Genomic DNA, 14804 nt, shown 5'->3' on the forward strand with positions numbered 1-14804 from the left:
TCTTCCACTGGTGAATGGCTTTGCAATGAAACGCAGCCCCCTTTTTAATATTTGGGTTTCAGTTGAATCTCTTTAATCTGTTCTGGCAGAAAGGTTGTATATTGCACTACATGTTTTCTGTGATGCAAACGCTTCTATGGTTCTCTCTCTTTTTTTATTATTACCTCATTTTGGGTTTGCTGTTGTATAGCTGTTGACTGGATTGATTTCTCTTAAATTGATTTTTCAGAGAATATCAATAAGAACGCAGTTTGTCCTAAACCTGTCGATCTTATGGGAATCTATGTTTGCGAGTGTTGAAGCACAAACTAAAGTATACTTCATGTGTACCGATGTACTAAGCTTGTCTAATAAATTGGCCTCCATTACAAACATGCAATCACTACATTTTTGCGACACGGTCCGTACATGATTTCTCTTCGGCCTCCGATCGCACCTCTACACTGCATTAGTCTGCAAAATCTCTGATTTACCTTTTTTGTTATATTAACATTGATTTATATGGAAAAGTATGATATATAAAGGGGTTCAAAAACACTTATTATTATGGAAACATTTATAGCGGTAAATATAATATAAAAGTACAGCTCTATAAATACAGAACACATTAGAGAAAATAAGTATTATTATTAGACATTAAATTTGCTGTGTGTGTGTATATATATGTGTGTATGTGTGTGTGTGTGCGTGCGTGTGTGTGTGCAGTTATGCAGTTTGGAAATTCTAGGTAAACATAGCACAAATGTATGGTAATGTAAATAAAAACTATATTTATTTTCTCTGTTAGAAAAAAAAAATCACTTTCACTGGCAGATTTAAAAACAAAACGGGTCCACATTCACACTGTGGAAGTACAAATAAATCGGTTACATTATTTGCACTGTGTGTGTGTGTGTGTGTGTGTGTGTGTGTGTGTGTGTGTGTGTGTATATATATATATATATATACATATATATACATATATATACTGAAGTGTTGCATGTCTGCATTAGTCACATCGCTATAAGAAAATGTGTTGTTTTTGTAAACTAAGAATAATGAACAAATGTGAATTTCTTCACAGCTCATCAGAAGAAAAGTATAATTCCTCATTTAAAGTCACTTTGAATAAAAGAATGTGCCAAAAGAACAAATGCAAACACTGGTGTCAGTAGGTGCAGGATGTGGTGAGGACGCCAGTGCTGTCTAGCCAGAGAGAGAGCCCTCTCTCATGTTTCTAGCTGCCATGATGGTGCGGGTCAGAGAGCTGTTTAGAGAGTACTGCTGATAGCCCGTAAAGGAAAAGCATCTGTGATCACCCCTGACCCCTGGCCTCTCATTTCTGACAGGACTGAGTGAGATGTTAAAGAGTGTCATCGAAGGGCTGGAGAAGTAACTGCAGGAAATGACACAGAATGATAAATCTGTTGAGGACAGTTACATCAGAGGAGTTAGTTGAATGTTACTTTAAACTAATTGTTAAAAAAAGTGTTTAATAAATCTATATAATAGAAATATAGAATTATATAAATCATATTAATACTGCTCAAAATATCATGGTCAGTAAGATTTTTAAAGTGCCCCTATCATGGTTAATGAAAGGTTCATATTTAAGTTTTTGTGAGTCCCCAACAACAGCAGTCAAGGTGTTTGTTAGCTGCTTTTTGTACAGTGTTACCGGGGAAACCACTATTTTTACAACTCCAAAAAATAGCACATAGTGGCAAATAATGAATTTGCATTTTCATTCGGACCAATTCGGAAAGACCAACAAGTGGGCGCGTAATATGCTAATGTTTCATGTTGATGTCAACATGAAACGGCTTGAGATTCCTTATAAAAACAGTAGGATTCAATGTCTGACGCCACTGAAGAAAATTGAAGAAAACTGAAGAAAAAATCTTATTATAATAAATATTATTCATTATTGTTAACATAAGTGAAAAATCTATTTAAAGCTTGAATTTCAGAAGTATTTGGATCATGAATATGATTTATTTTAAATCTGGCATTTTATTTTAACTTGTCGCCTAAAAATAGTTCATTATATTAAAATTATTTCTTCATTTTACATCATAATGTTTTTGTTTTGTTTTAATGTTAATTTTTGAAATGGTAAAACTTTGCTTCCCTCCAGGATTAAATTAGATTTTGAATCCCAGATTTCCTCAGACAAGTTTTAATCAAGCCTGCAAAACTCCTCAGTTGATATTACGTTGAGAGGAGGTTGTTCTCGTTCATTCTCATCAGTCTGATTCATTGATCAAAGCAGTTGCAGAGGAAGAGGCAAGTCAATTAAACTAATAGCCACTTTATCCTGAGGTACTCACAGAGTTGATGGATGACAGGACCACCCAGGACTGTGGGGGGAGGAGTCACATTTACACCTCCTTTGTCTCTCTTTAAGGATCTCATTGGCTGACTCACTTTGGGGGTCGAGAATGGCATCTGATTGGCTAAGAAACACATATTTGAGAGTCAACATGATTCTTGTTGTATTAGGCAAATACTTCACATCTTCAGGACGAACTATAAAAAAAATAGTTTATAGATTAATTAATTATTAAACCTGGTTGAGAGGCTTTTTGGTTGGCTTGCAATGCACCACACAATGGGCAATGGTTGCAGGAAGGCTGTGTGAGATGTGGAGAGCTCCTACTCCTCCTCACTGGACCTTTTATTCAAAGTGTAAAGGACAGGAGGAAAGTTCATGAAATTGTAAGTTCAGTAAACTTTATCCCCAATTACCATGATAAGATGCTTACGTGTCGAAGTACAAGTGCAGTCTGATATGCAATGTGGGCAGGCAGGTTCTGGCCCTTGGCTTGATTAACTTTCATCACTATTGCTGGATCCAGCTGCTGATGTTCAATAAAAATGACCACAATTTGTTCTTGATCATTATACCAAAACCTGGTCATGTCATGTTGAGTTACATCAAAGATCTTTCCTTACAGGTACTGTCCTCTTTGTGATGTGCAAATCCTCTGGTTTGTCTTCTTCCTCTTGATGGCACTGGGGACACCAGGACAAGTCTGAATGTTGATGGTCGTGGCTCAGACTGGAAAAGCTCAGAATCAGTTGCTGAAGAAGGGGAAACAAAAGTAATTTAATATCTCTATCCGAGCATAACAGATTCAAAAAACCAATATGACATCCAAGTGTTTTGTCATTGAGGAACATTAAGAAAATCTCTTTGCAATCAAATGTATTCTACTATTAACTTTGAAAAATGTACATGTGTAGCTAAACATACCCAGACCAGTTTGAGGCCGATGTTGAGGTAAAGACACTGATCTTTGCCTCGGAGTGGGTCTTGTTGAATTTCCTCTCTCTTGTTCTCCATTCCTTCTCCTGTCTGAAGACCTAAGAATTGAGGAACATCATAAAATCACTTCATCAATTAAAACTTTTAGCCAACATATATCATTTTGGACAATCTAAGATCAAAATGGCAACAATAGATTTCAGGTACCTAGCGGTCCGTAGGGATGCCTGATATTTCAAATACACACTCAGGGTTTGCGTTTTATTAAGAGCTAATGGTGATTAATGCTGGCCTCTTAATGAGGAGCTGAGTACATACCAGCACAATCTTCAGCTAGTCTATTCAAAAGATATATTCCTGCTGAATCGTAGAAAGGAAAGAATGAAAATTCAATCTAATTATCCAGATGGAACTCTGGCTGTCATGAAGCAAAAAAATGATTTCATAGAGACCACTTAATACCACTGGAGTTTTTCCCAGAACTCCTCTACAGTAGAGCCCTGGCTCAAAAGAGCAGCCATAAATCTCTGCTTGTTTGTGCCGCAGTGGCCATGTCAGCCTTTCGGAAACTCAATGCTGATTTGTTAGCGGAACGTTACTTTGGGCTTTAAGGTGGTCACTGTGGTGATGAAGCACATGGAGGGAAGGGCTTCTGGGAGAGCAGATCTGCTGGTTGGCTGAATGTGGATATTGGCCGTCCTGTGCTTTTTCATCCTCTGATAAAAAAAAAAAAATGAATATGGAAAGATGAATAAAAGCAGGATGCAGAGAGAGAAAGGATGAAAAGAGAAATTCATGGCCACTGTTAATGAAGTGTTCACCATTATATATCAGCATTATTCAAGAAAAGTGTGTTTTATCCCCATGCCAGCTTTCTTGGCTTTCAGACATCAGAGAGAGAAAAATATAAAGATTAAATTTCCTAGGATAGCAAAAACAGTTAACAAGATTTTCATATTTTCTGAATAAACTTTAAGTGTTTTTTTTTTGTTTTTGTTTTTGTTTTCATGAGACTTTTTCTCCTATTTTATCATTTAGGCCTAAGTGTCATACTTGAATATTAAAAACACACACCTCTCCTGAGTCTTCTCTATAAGCCAAAAGAATTGAGGTATCATGGACGTCCACAGCACAAACAGTGCAGGATGATTCCCTAATCCTAATTGTAAGCCGTAACACAACTACTGCCATAAAGTTCAGTTATTATTATATTTTTTAAATTCCAGGTCAAGTGCTGTATACAGTGAAGGCGCTCCATACCTCACCCCTGTCCTCTGCTGGAGGAGACTGTGTACAGCAGGAGCGAGCTGACCACTCTCAGAGCCCATAAAGCCACTGTCTGTCTCTGGAGACGTCCCCCATCCTTCAGCATTATTAATACAAGTAACAGCTCTACTAAAATAATATAAAAATTCTATTATTCATGCACATTAAGAAATAATCCTTCAAATATGATATGTGGTGTTGTTCATCACAAATGAAGTTTAGTCACTGACCAGAGGAGATCCAGTCTTGGCCTTTACTTTTAAGCCCGTAGTTCTGGGTTCTGTGCTCTCTGCTAGGCTGGTCAGGCTACTGCTTTGAGTTTTCCTGTTTCCTGCTGCTTTCCGTTCCCTGCACAGTTACCTGGCAACAGAGCCTCTGGGTGAGTTTCCATAGAGTCACACACCTGTGACCTGACAGGTGGGCCGGAGGGAGGGACACAATCTGCTGCTGACTGCCTAAAGAAAGAGAGAATGGAGAGATGAATGAAAGAGCAAACAGCCAGGTGTTGATAATGGTGGAGTGGACTGAACTGCTGTTACCCTCAATTACTTTTAAAAAACCTGGTAACGACATAAGGCCTACAGCTGATGTTTAGATATCAAACACAGAAATATCATTATTGTGTCTGTGACAAACTTACTTTTTATTACAGGAAGTACACAGGAAGTATAGCATCATCATTTGCATCAGCAACAAAAGACAATGACAAGTTTATCTATGTGCAAACAATATATTATTGCGATTTAAAATACCCGTTTTCTATTTTAATATAGAATTTATTCATGTGAGGCAAAGCTGAATTTTCAGCAGCTATTACTCCAGACTTCAGTCTCACATGATCCTTCAGAAATCATTCTAATATTCTGGTGATATGTTGAAAAGAGTTGAATGAATAGAAATTTTAAAAGACCAGCATTTAGTTACAAGTACTAATCTCTTGTAACATTCTAAATGTCTTTGCTGTCACTTTTGATCAAATTCATGCATTCTTTTAAATAAAAGTATTAATTTCAAATAATTATGCAATGGTAGAGTATATATACAGTACATACAATACATAAAAAGAGTATAATTGTGTGCGTTTTAAATACAAGTTTTAAAGTGGTACTTTTTCAGTATGATGTACCTGAATGATCCCTTTGCTGGGCCAGTTGAGCAGAGACTGTGCTGAACTCTGCTCTCTGTGCTTGAGGGAAATTGAGGTTGATCACCTTTGACCCTTCCTGAATAACACCTGACAGGATAGCTGTACTGGGTTTTGGGGGTTCAGAAGAAAGACCCACCTATAAACACACAGCACATACACAACAATCATGAATTGATGGTTAAAGTGCTTCTTTGAGCAAAAAATAAATCTGCAACCATCTGTCTGAAAATCTACTTTGCCAATAATCCACGGGCCCATCACTATGCTCGAAAATCAATGAGAGTTCTGTGTAAACAAATTCATGTCCCCTCTGTGCTCTACATAGAATGTCTTTAAATGCATGTTCATTGTTTGCATGGTATACTCTACCATTAAGACTAAAAAAGTAAAATGTGAAAAAAAATTATGTTTATATTATATTTATTAATATTATCTCAGGTTTGGATCTGGACTATGATATAATAATTGGTGATATCTGATCTTAAGTACGACAAGAACTGTGTCGCCACCCATTATGCTAAGACCATTAAAGAAATACAGCCCTGTCTTGCCCGCCCATGTGACAGAACCTCAGATTTACTGCAGACTGGTGACTGAACCACAAAGGAGCACAGAGGAGACTCACGTATAACAGCGCCATTAAATGGTGTTTTCCTCTGCTGGACTTTCAGATTAGACAACGGATAGAGTAACACAATGAAAATACATTGTCAATCAGCTGATATCCATGCACCTTACCACACACACATTCATGATTTCAGTGTGTGTGAGGTAATGGTTTTGTGTGCTGTCTGAAATCTAATGGAGGGGAATGGCTGCACCCTCATGATAAGTCCCTGAAACATTAAATCATACTGAACATAACCAGTATGACATATTTTAAAGGAAATGTAATAATTAATTTGTGCATTAACTGTGTAAAAAAACAAAGTGCTCATCACTGTACATTTGAGTTAATATACAAGTACGCAGATAATATAATGACTTATACTATACAAGTTATGCTTTTTTATTGTCTCAGTTTATATGTTTGCTAATGTTTCTCTAAAATGGTTTTGTGTCGTCTGAGATAAGCCCTTTTTATTTGTAGAAAAAACATCACAATCGGAGAGAGGCCGCAGTTTGAAAATGAGCCTGTGCTTGAACATTGCTGTTAATACTGAGGGCTGTGATTATGGCGGTCACAAAAGAGATTCTGCATTTATATTGTGTTGACTCAGCCTGAGGAGTCTAAAAATAGCTCTCGCCGACATCAGAGCACACGCAGAAAGAAGACAGGCCTGCTGATACGAGGGAGAGTATGGCATTGAATTTACGTCAACCTTCAGATGAATGGAAAAAAGCATAAAACCATAAATAAAGCCTGTAAATTCAACCTTTGCTTCAAGGCAAAGTCGATCGATAGTATTTTCAGCTTCTGCATGCTTGGTAAGCAGCCTGTTATAGTCCTCCTGTGAGAATAAGAGAGAGAGGAATAAAGAAACATTACAAATGGCTTCATCTTTTAGCCTCTTGGATAAATCAGCATCATTTTGAGTATCATTATGTTTGTAATGCTACAATTATTACATAAAAAAAGAAAAAGAAAAGCATGTCAAAACATAGTGCAGAACCAATGCATACTGCAAAGGGACACTCCATCCCACAATGCAATTCACTTAAATGTCTCTCTTTAATGTGAACAGGAATCTGTACGAATATCAACAAGGATTTTAACATCTCAGACTACTTTTACATAAAACTAAAAATATGAATAATATTTAGAATATTACTGTTTGAAATGTTTATGGTTGCATACTGAGTATGATTTGATTTACTTCCACATTATACACTAGGTTCCAAAGTTTGGGGTTAGTATGATTTTTTTTTTAAATAAATTATTAATTTTTTATTTAGCAAATATGCATTCAATTGATCAAAAATAAAGACGGTAAAGACATTTATCATGTTACGAAAGATTTCTATTTCAAATAAATTCTGGTCTTTTGAACTTCCAAACTGGTGCAATGGCTGCTAAAATAATAAAACATTACATAAATATTAAAATAGAAAACAGTTATTATATAATAGTTATTTTAAATTCTAATAATATTTCATTATGTAACTATGTTTTAATCAAATGAAAACAGTCTTGGTGAGCATAAGAGACTTAAAATAAATAAATAAAAAAAATCTTACAGACTTTATACTATGCAGTAAATAGTAAACTTGTATTTCACTTGATGGACATGCACATAACACATTTCAGTGATTCCCGATTCACTCTTTATATAGCTGTAGCTGCTGCATGAGTGTGCTGGCCTGCTGGGGGCAGCAGACCTCCTCTGGTATTGTGCTGTGTAGGTGCTTGTGGGTCCCATGCTGGAGGGACTTCCTGGAGACCCATCAGAGCTGCTCAAAAGGACCTCTCTCATGATCTCAGCAGGGGACTTGAACACTTCAGAAATATCCAGGTGTAAGTTCTATCATGAGGAGGTTGACGGCCTTTAAGAGGTTTATATCCACTCTTTTTCGGCAAATGTTGCCTTGGCTCCACTTTGGAAAAATCAGGTACGGGTGATTTAGCTGCTCTTTCCTACAAAAACATATACAGCAATAATCAGTCTGAAAATAATGCTAAATTCAAAGCATGGACAAATCACAGTATGATTCTGTTAGCAAAAATGCTGTTTTAAATTCTGGAAATATAAATTTACTGGATAGCCCTACTTTATCTCCACTTGTACCATCTTGGTGTGTTTTTCCCCAAAGATTTTTACTGGGCTTCTGGCTGTAATTTGAGGTGTGACCTCTTTTATCCCTTTGATCTTATACTTTGATCTGATTCTTTACACTACCATTCAAAAGTTTGGGGTTGTGAATTTTTTTTAAAATATTACTGAAAGTAGTCTCTTATGATCACCAAAGCTGAATTTACTTGGTCTACGATACTGTAATAACAATACAATTGTACCAAACAAGTACAAGCTGAATTTTAAGCAGCCATTACTCCAGTCTTAAGTGTAACATGATCCTTCAGAAATCATTCTAACATATTGATTTTGATGCTTGATATCGAATAGAAAGTTAAAAACACATTTATTTGAAATAGAATATGTAAAAGTATTATTTTATTCTAATTTAATGCATCCTTGCTGAATACTGACTCCAAACTTTTGAACAGCAGTATGATGAATAATGCGTTTATACAAAATTCAAATTATTTTATTACACTGTTACTATCTGTTATTACACTGTTACTATGTAGCTTTATGCTTTTAAACTCAGCTGGATGTTTAACTGATCTGAACCCTTATGCAGAGCTCAGGCTCAGGGCTCTTCACATCGCACAACAGGCCTTTTGCAATCTCTTCCTCTTCTCCCTGATTGGCACAATCATAAGATGCTTATTAAACAGTTGCAGCAAGTTTTAATCTAGAACCAGGGCATTTAAATTGACTAAATTTTTCTAATTAAAAACAGTTGAACTCTGGCAAGTGTTTTAAGCGTAATGAGATTTTTCTGATGAAGAGTCCTGGTGAGACTGCTCTAAATGACCAATAAATGGGCAGATATCAATCAAATATCTCTGATGTCCTCACCTCATTCTGCCCTTGACTGTCTGCCAGACCAATGATGCCATTCTCATTCATCTGGCTTTGAAAGTCCTCATCCTGTTCTTCATCCCAGCTGAAGTCCAACCCGCCTGGGCTTGAGGGAGAGGAGTAGGGCTGGTGTCCACACCAGATCCCCTGCAGTGGTACCACCTCTGTTCCGCTCCATTAACAGGCTCTTTATCGCTCTCTTTTATTCCACCTTGAGCTCTTATGCCACCCACACCTTCACACTGATATTGATGTCATCTCTCATGGCTGACCATTTATGATTGTTTTTATGGACAGCCTGCGTAATGTCCACTCAAGTGTCACTAAGGTGATTTAACATGACCTGAAAAACATCATTTCCATGATCGACTGATGCATTACCAACAACACTTCATGCTCTTCTGATATATAAGAAGAAAAAAAAAATCACCAAACTAATTAAACCAAGTTATACAACCATTAACTGTTTACAATCACAGTTAATAAATCCATTTAAGCTGGAAGAGAAGGAGGTGAGCAAGGGCTTTTAAATAATATAATAAATAAAAAGAAAACAGATAGAATAGAAAAAGACTAGAGCGAGTTAGTGTTAGAGGTCTTATACTGTATGTGTGTATATATATATATATATATATATATATATATATATATATATATATATATATATACATATGTATATATGTATGTATATATATATATATATATATATATATATATATATATATATATATATATATATATATATATACATACATACATATATACATATGTATATATATATATATATATATATATATATATATATATATATACATACATACATATATACATATGTATATATATATATATATATATATATATATATATATATATATATATACACACACACACACACATATAATTAGAATATAATATAATTAGAATGTAATTATTAGAATAGTGAGTGCTAAAGTAAGAGGGTCAAATAAAGTTGGAAGAGATGCTGATTCTTGAAGATGGCTAAGGACTCAGCTGCCCGGATTGAGTTGAGGAGGTCATTCCACCAGGAGGGAACATTTAATTTAAAAGTCCGTAAAAATGACTTTGTGCTTCTTTAGGATGGCACAATCAAGCGACGTTCACTTGCAGATTCTAGACGTGGGCACATAAGTCTGAAATAATACATTTAGGTAAATGGGTGCAGAGCCAGTGGTAGTTTTGTAGGCAAACATCAATGCCTTGAATTCTATATATATATATATATATATATATATATATATATATATATATATATATATATATATATATATATATATATATATACATATATATATATATATAGATCGCCATGGTGACCACACAACAACAATTCTCGGAACAGCCAATCAGCATTCAGAACACTGCTTCATGGCAAAGATGAATAGCTGGGAAAGAACTTTCAAATGAAAATACCGTTCCATTTTTTCTTTTTAACTAAATTTGGTTTACAGGCCTTAAATTGTGTCACTGCCACATCCAGAAGTGTGTATACTAGTAATTTTTTAAATAAAATGTGGATCTAATCATATTCTAATTTTCTTAAGTGACCCTGAAAAGACAAGCACACACGTTTTTGAAGTTTATTTATAATATTTTATGTTTATTTGTTTATTTTATATATCATGTCAACACGTCCTGTCTGTTAAAGACCCACTTGTGTGGATGCAACTTTTGCTGGTTGCAACTATTCCAGAGAACCACAATCTGTAGCAATCTTGTCAACATCCTCCTCCAGCGTGAACACAAACGTAGTCTCCTGAGTGCAGTGTGTTCTGCAGCATAAGTTAATTAAACGCTTGTCTGAATCTCCGCCATCCATTCAGCGAGCCTGTGGTGAGCTCAGCCAAAAGCAACACGTACCCTACTGTACTTAATAGCCTACATGACAATACCCCCAACACGCACGAATAAAACAGTAATCAGCCACACGATGGCGCCATATAACGACTTTTTAAACCTGTAGCTGACAGAAAGTATTACCACACATTTTAGCCATGTATCATAACCACGGCACGGAGTACGTGTGAATACGATTGTACAAGAATATAGTATACAAAGATCAAACAGCATTATTACCACCCACTGGTTCCTCAGTTTGTTCATATCGCACTTATATAGTCATTTTATTTATTCATACATTCCTTAAAAAATCTCAGTTTATTTTTTAACACTAACACACAGCTTACTAGACAAAAAATATTAACCCGTATGCAAAATGAAGTCTGCAATCAATTATTTCCTCACTTCCTGTGTGTTCCTCATCCAGCCATGAACTGGTTAATGAGGCTTTCTGTTTACATTGTACACCTTTAATGGATTTCTCTGTGCTTTGAAACCTAATGAATGAGAAACAACAAGATGCCTTCTGTTTGCAGATAACTAACCAGGGGTGCGTTTCCCAAAACCATATGTTGCTAACCTGTTAGCAACTTAGTTGGTTGGCAATGGGAAATATGGTTTTGGGAAACGCACCCCAGTCCAGATAATCATGTGTTTGTTTGTGTATGAATTGGTTTGATCAAATGGGTATCAAGGCATGCTACTAGGGGATTACTTCATATTTTAGTGAGACGTAAGGGGCTATTAATTTTACATTATCATATATCATCTCACTGATTAGTTAATGAGATATGTACCTGCCACAAAGCACCATAAACTGGTGGGAGATGAAGAACGGGAAGACAAAGTCGATTTTTCTGCATTTTATCTTTATTGGAAAATAAATACACACTTTCTGTATAAATACCGTAGCTGTGTAGTCTTCTTTTTAAACTGTACAAGAGGCAAGCAGACAGAGGAACAAAGGCAGCGGGTTGTTTGAGGTAAAACAATTGGTATAAAGACACAATAAGACAATGAAAATGAATAAATACATGGTTCTGGAAAAGCACTGTTTTGTTGATGTTAAAGCACGGAGGAATTATTTTGGATGCAGGTCAAGTAGGAGAGCTCAAGCTGAAATGTTGAGTCTTTCAAATGCTGTCAGTCACAGCTCCAGCAGATATCAGCAGCATGAAGGGGCTTAACTCTTCTTAACTTTGGACTATCAAAACCCATCACTTGTGAAGTCATAAATGCGGTTTTAAAAGGTTATCCAGACCTGCATTTGGTACGCTCCACAATTAGTGTTTCACGACATTTTAGAAGCATTACCAGTATTAGATATGTAAAATACCCTTCATCAAATAGTAATATTTCCTGTCCCAAATCAGAGGTCATGACCTCCTTAATGGTATCCAACATGAATCATAATTTAATCAACATTATTTAACAATTTCACATCAAATAAGTAAATAATTCCTCAATTTTTATTAGTTGTATTCCCTGTGTGCGCCAACTCCAACCCTGTTGTAGTTAATTTAATTCTATTAATAACATTTTGATCCACACTAGCATGAAATTCCGGCAACATATGCAACCTTGATAATAATATAGTGTTTTTTTTACATTTTACATTTGCTCTATTTTGATGTTTATTTAATATTTACTGTATAATTGCCTTTAATATATATATATATATATATATATATATATATATATATATATATATATATATATATATATATATATATATTTAAGTTTATGTTTTAAACTGTACATTTGCATTTTCCAAATTTTGTTAACAAGGTTATATTTAAAGGTCGGTACAGTCAGACATGCTTTGTTCTTTGATCTGTATTCCTGTCCACCAATGAAAACCCACAGCTCTATGGCTCCACACGTGTGCTGCAGAGAACTGATCTCCATTTTAAGAGCTGCATCAGTGGGTTGAGATGCTGGTGCAAAGACCCACCCCCCCAACCCCCCCTTCCCTGGAAGCTTTTCATACTGATACCTTTGTGCATTCAGGACTTTTGGATGAGCATCGAAGCAAAGAGTACATATCATTCCTAATGCTGTCAGGCAGGTGTTTGCAGAACTGATATTTCAAGGGAGAAGATTTGACTGGATAAATGCTTTACTGCATTCAGTTGACTGATGAAAGCCAAATAATAATAATAATAAATGAAAGGAAAATATGCCCAACTGCAGGAAGTAATAAAGATGAGGAATAAACAAATATGCAACAAAATGAGTGATACAAATTATTTTCTTACACAGTGTTTTTGTCTTGTTTACTAGTACAGATATTTAAATAGTACTAATACAAGACATTTACTTTAGAAGCAAAAAGATATCAAGTCTTGTTTTCTAAAAAAAAAAATTAAACTAAAGTAAGTTCATACATTTAATTGAGGAAATGTAAGAAAAAATATCTTGTCCCTTTGTATTAAGATTATTTTAACACAAACACAGCTTTTCACTTCACAAGACTACATGGAGTGGAGTCGTGAGGATTACTTGTGGATTATTGTGATGTTTTCATCAGCTGATTGGACTCTCATTCTGACGGCACCCATTCACTGTAGAAGATCCACTGGTGAGCAAGTGATGTAATGCTCAAGTTCTCAAAATCTGTTCTGTTGAAGAAATAAACTCTTCATCTTGGTTGGCCTGACGGTGAATAAATTATCAGCAAACTTTCCTTCTGGGATTTAAGAATTTTAAGATATTTGTACTACAAAACAAGACAAACATACGGAGTATGAAAAATATTTTTTTTGCACCTATAGAAGTTGTTCATTCTGTCTTGCCTGTCTTCCCTCTGAGCACCTCGGCTATATAATGGAGAAGAATTAAGAATTATATTATCAACTTTTTTACAAATAATTTCCTTAAAATATATAGCTATACCATACATGTGACCCTGGACCACAAGATCAGTCGCTGTCGTATATTTTTAGCAATAGCAAAACAACAACAACATTGTATTGATCAAATTATAAATTTTTCTTTTATGCCAAAAATCATTAGGATATTATAAGTAAGGATCATGTTCCATGAAGATATTTAGTAAATTTCCTACTGTAAATATATCAAAACTTAATTTTTGTTTAGTAATATGCATTGCTAAGAATTCATTTGGACAACTTTAAAGGTGATTTTCTCAGTATTTTGATTGTTTTGCACCCTCAGATTCCAGATGTTCAAAAAAGTTGTATCTCTGCCAAACAATGTCCAATCCTAATTAATAAACCATACATCAGTGGAAGTCCTAATCAGCTTTCAGATGATGTATAAATCTTAATTGAAAAAAAAAAAAGACATTTTAGACTGGTTTTGTGGTCCAAAGTGTGTGTGTGTGTGTGTGTGTATATATATATATATATATATATATATAAATACACACACACACACACACACACACACACACTATTTTAATGTCTGAGACTAACAGGCAATGTGTGGGACTGTAGAGGAGTGAAAATGGTGGCATATGTGATTTACAGTAGGTGGGCTTTAGATAGAGAGGGTAGGCAGGTGGAAATGAACAGTCCTGTGCTTGCACTAGTCAATACGTCAAAGCTTCAGGTAGTTTTTCACATACACATATCTTGGCTTTGTTGGACTGTTTCACACTCTGCCTCTGCATTCAAAGACAGACAGACTCACACACATTACAATAACACCATTTCTCAATTTCCTCTCCCACTTGTTCCAT

General features: G+C 35.3%; 1 pseudogene; it reads right to left on the reverse strand.

The window, feature by feature from the left end:
- Nucleotides 1–2916: 2916 nt before the first annotated feature.
- On the reverse strand, nucleotides 2917–9422 carry LOC113073815 (uncharacterized; annotated as a pseudogene).
- Between the last annotated feature and the right edge of the window lie 5382 nt (nucleotides 9423–14804).

This window comes from Carassius auratus, unplaced genomic scaffold, assembly GCF_003368295.1.
Source record: "Carassius auratus strain Wakin unplaced genomic scaffold, ASM336829v1 scaf_tig00012924, whole genome shotgun sequence".
Classification (NCBI taxonomy): Eukaryota; Metazoa; Chordata; class Actinopteri; order Cypriniformes; family Cyprinidae; genus Carassius; species Carassius auratus.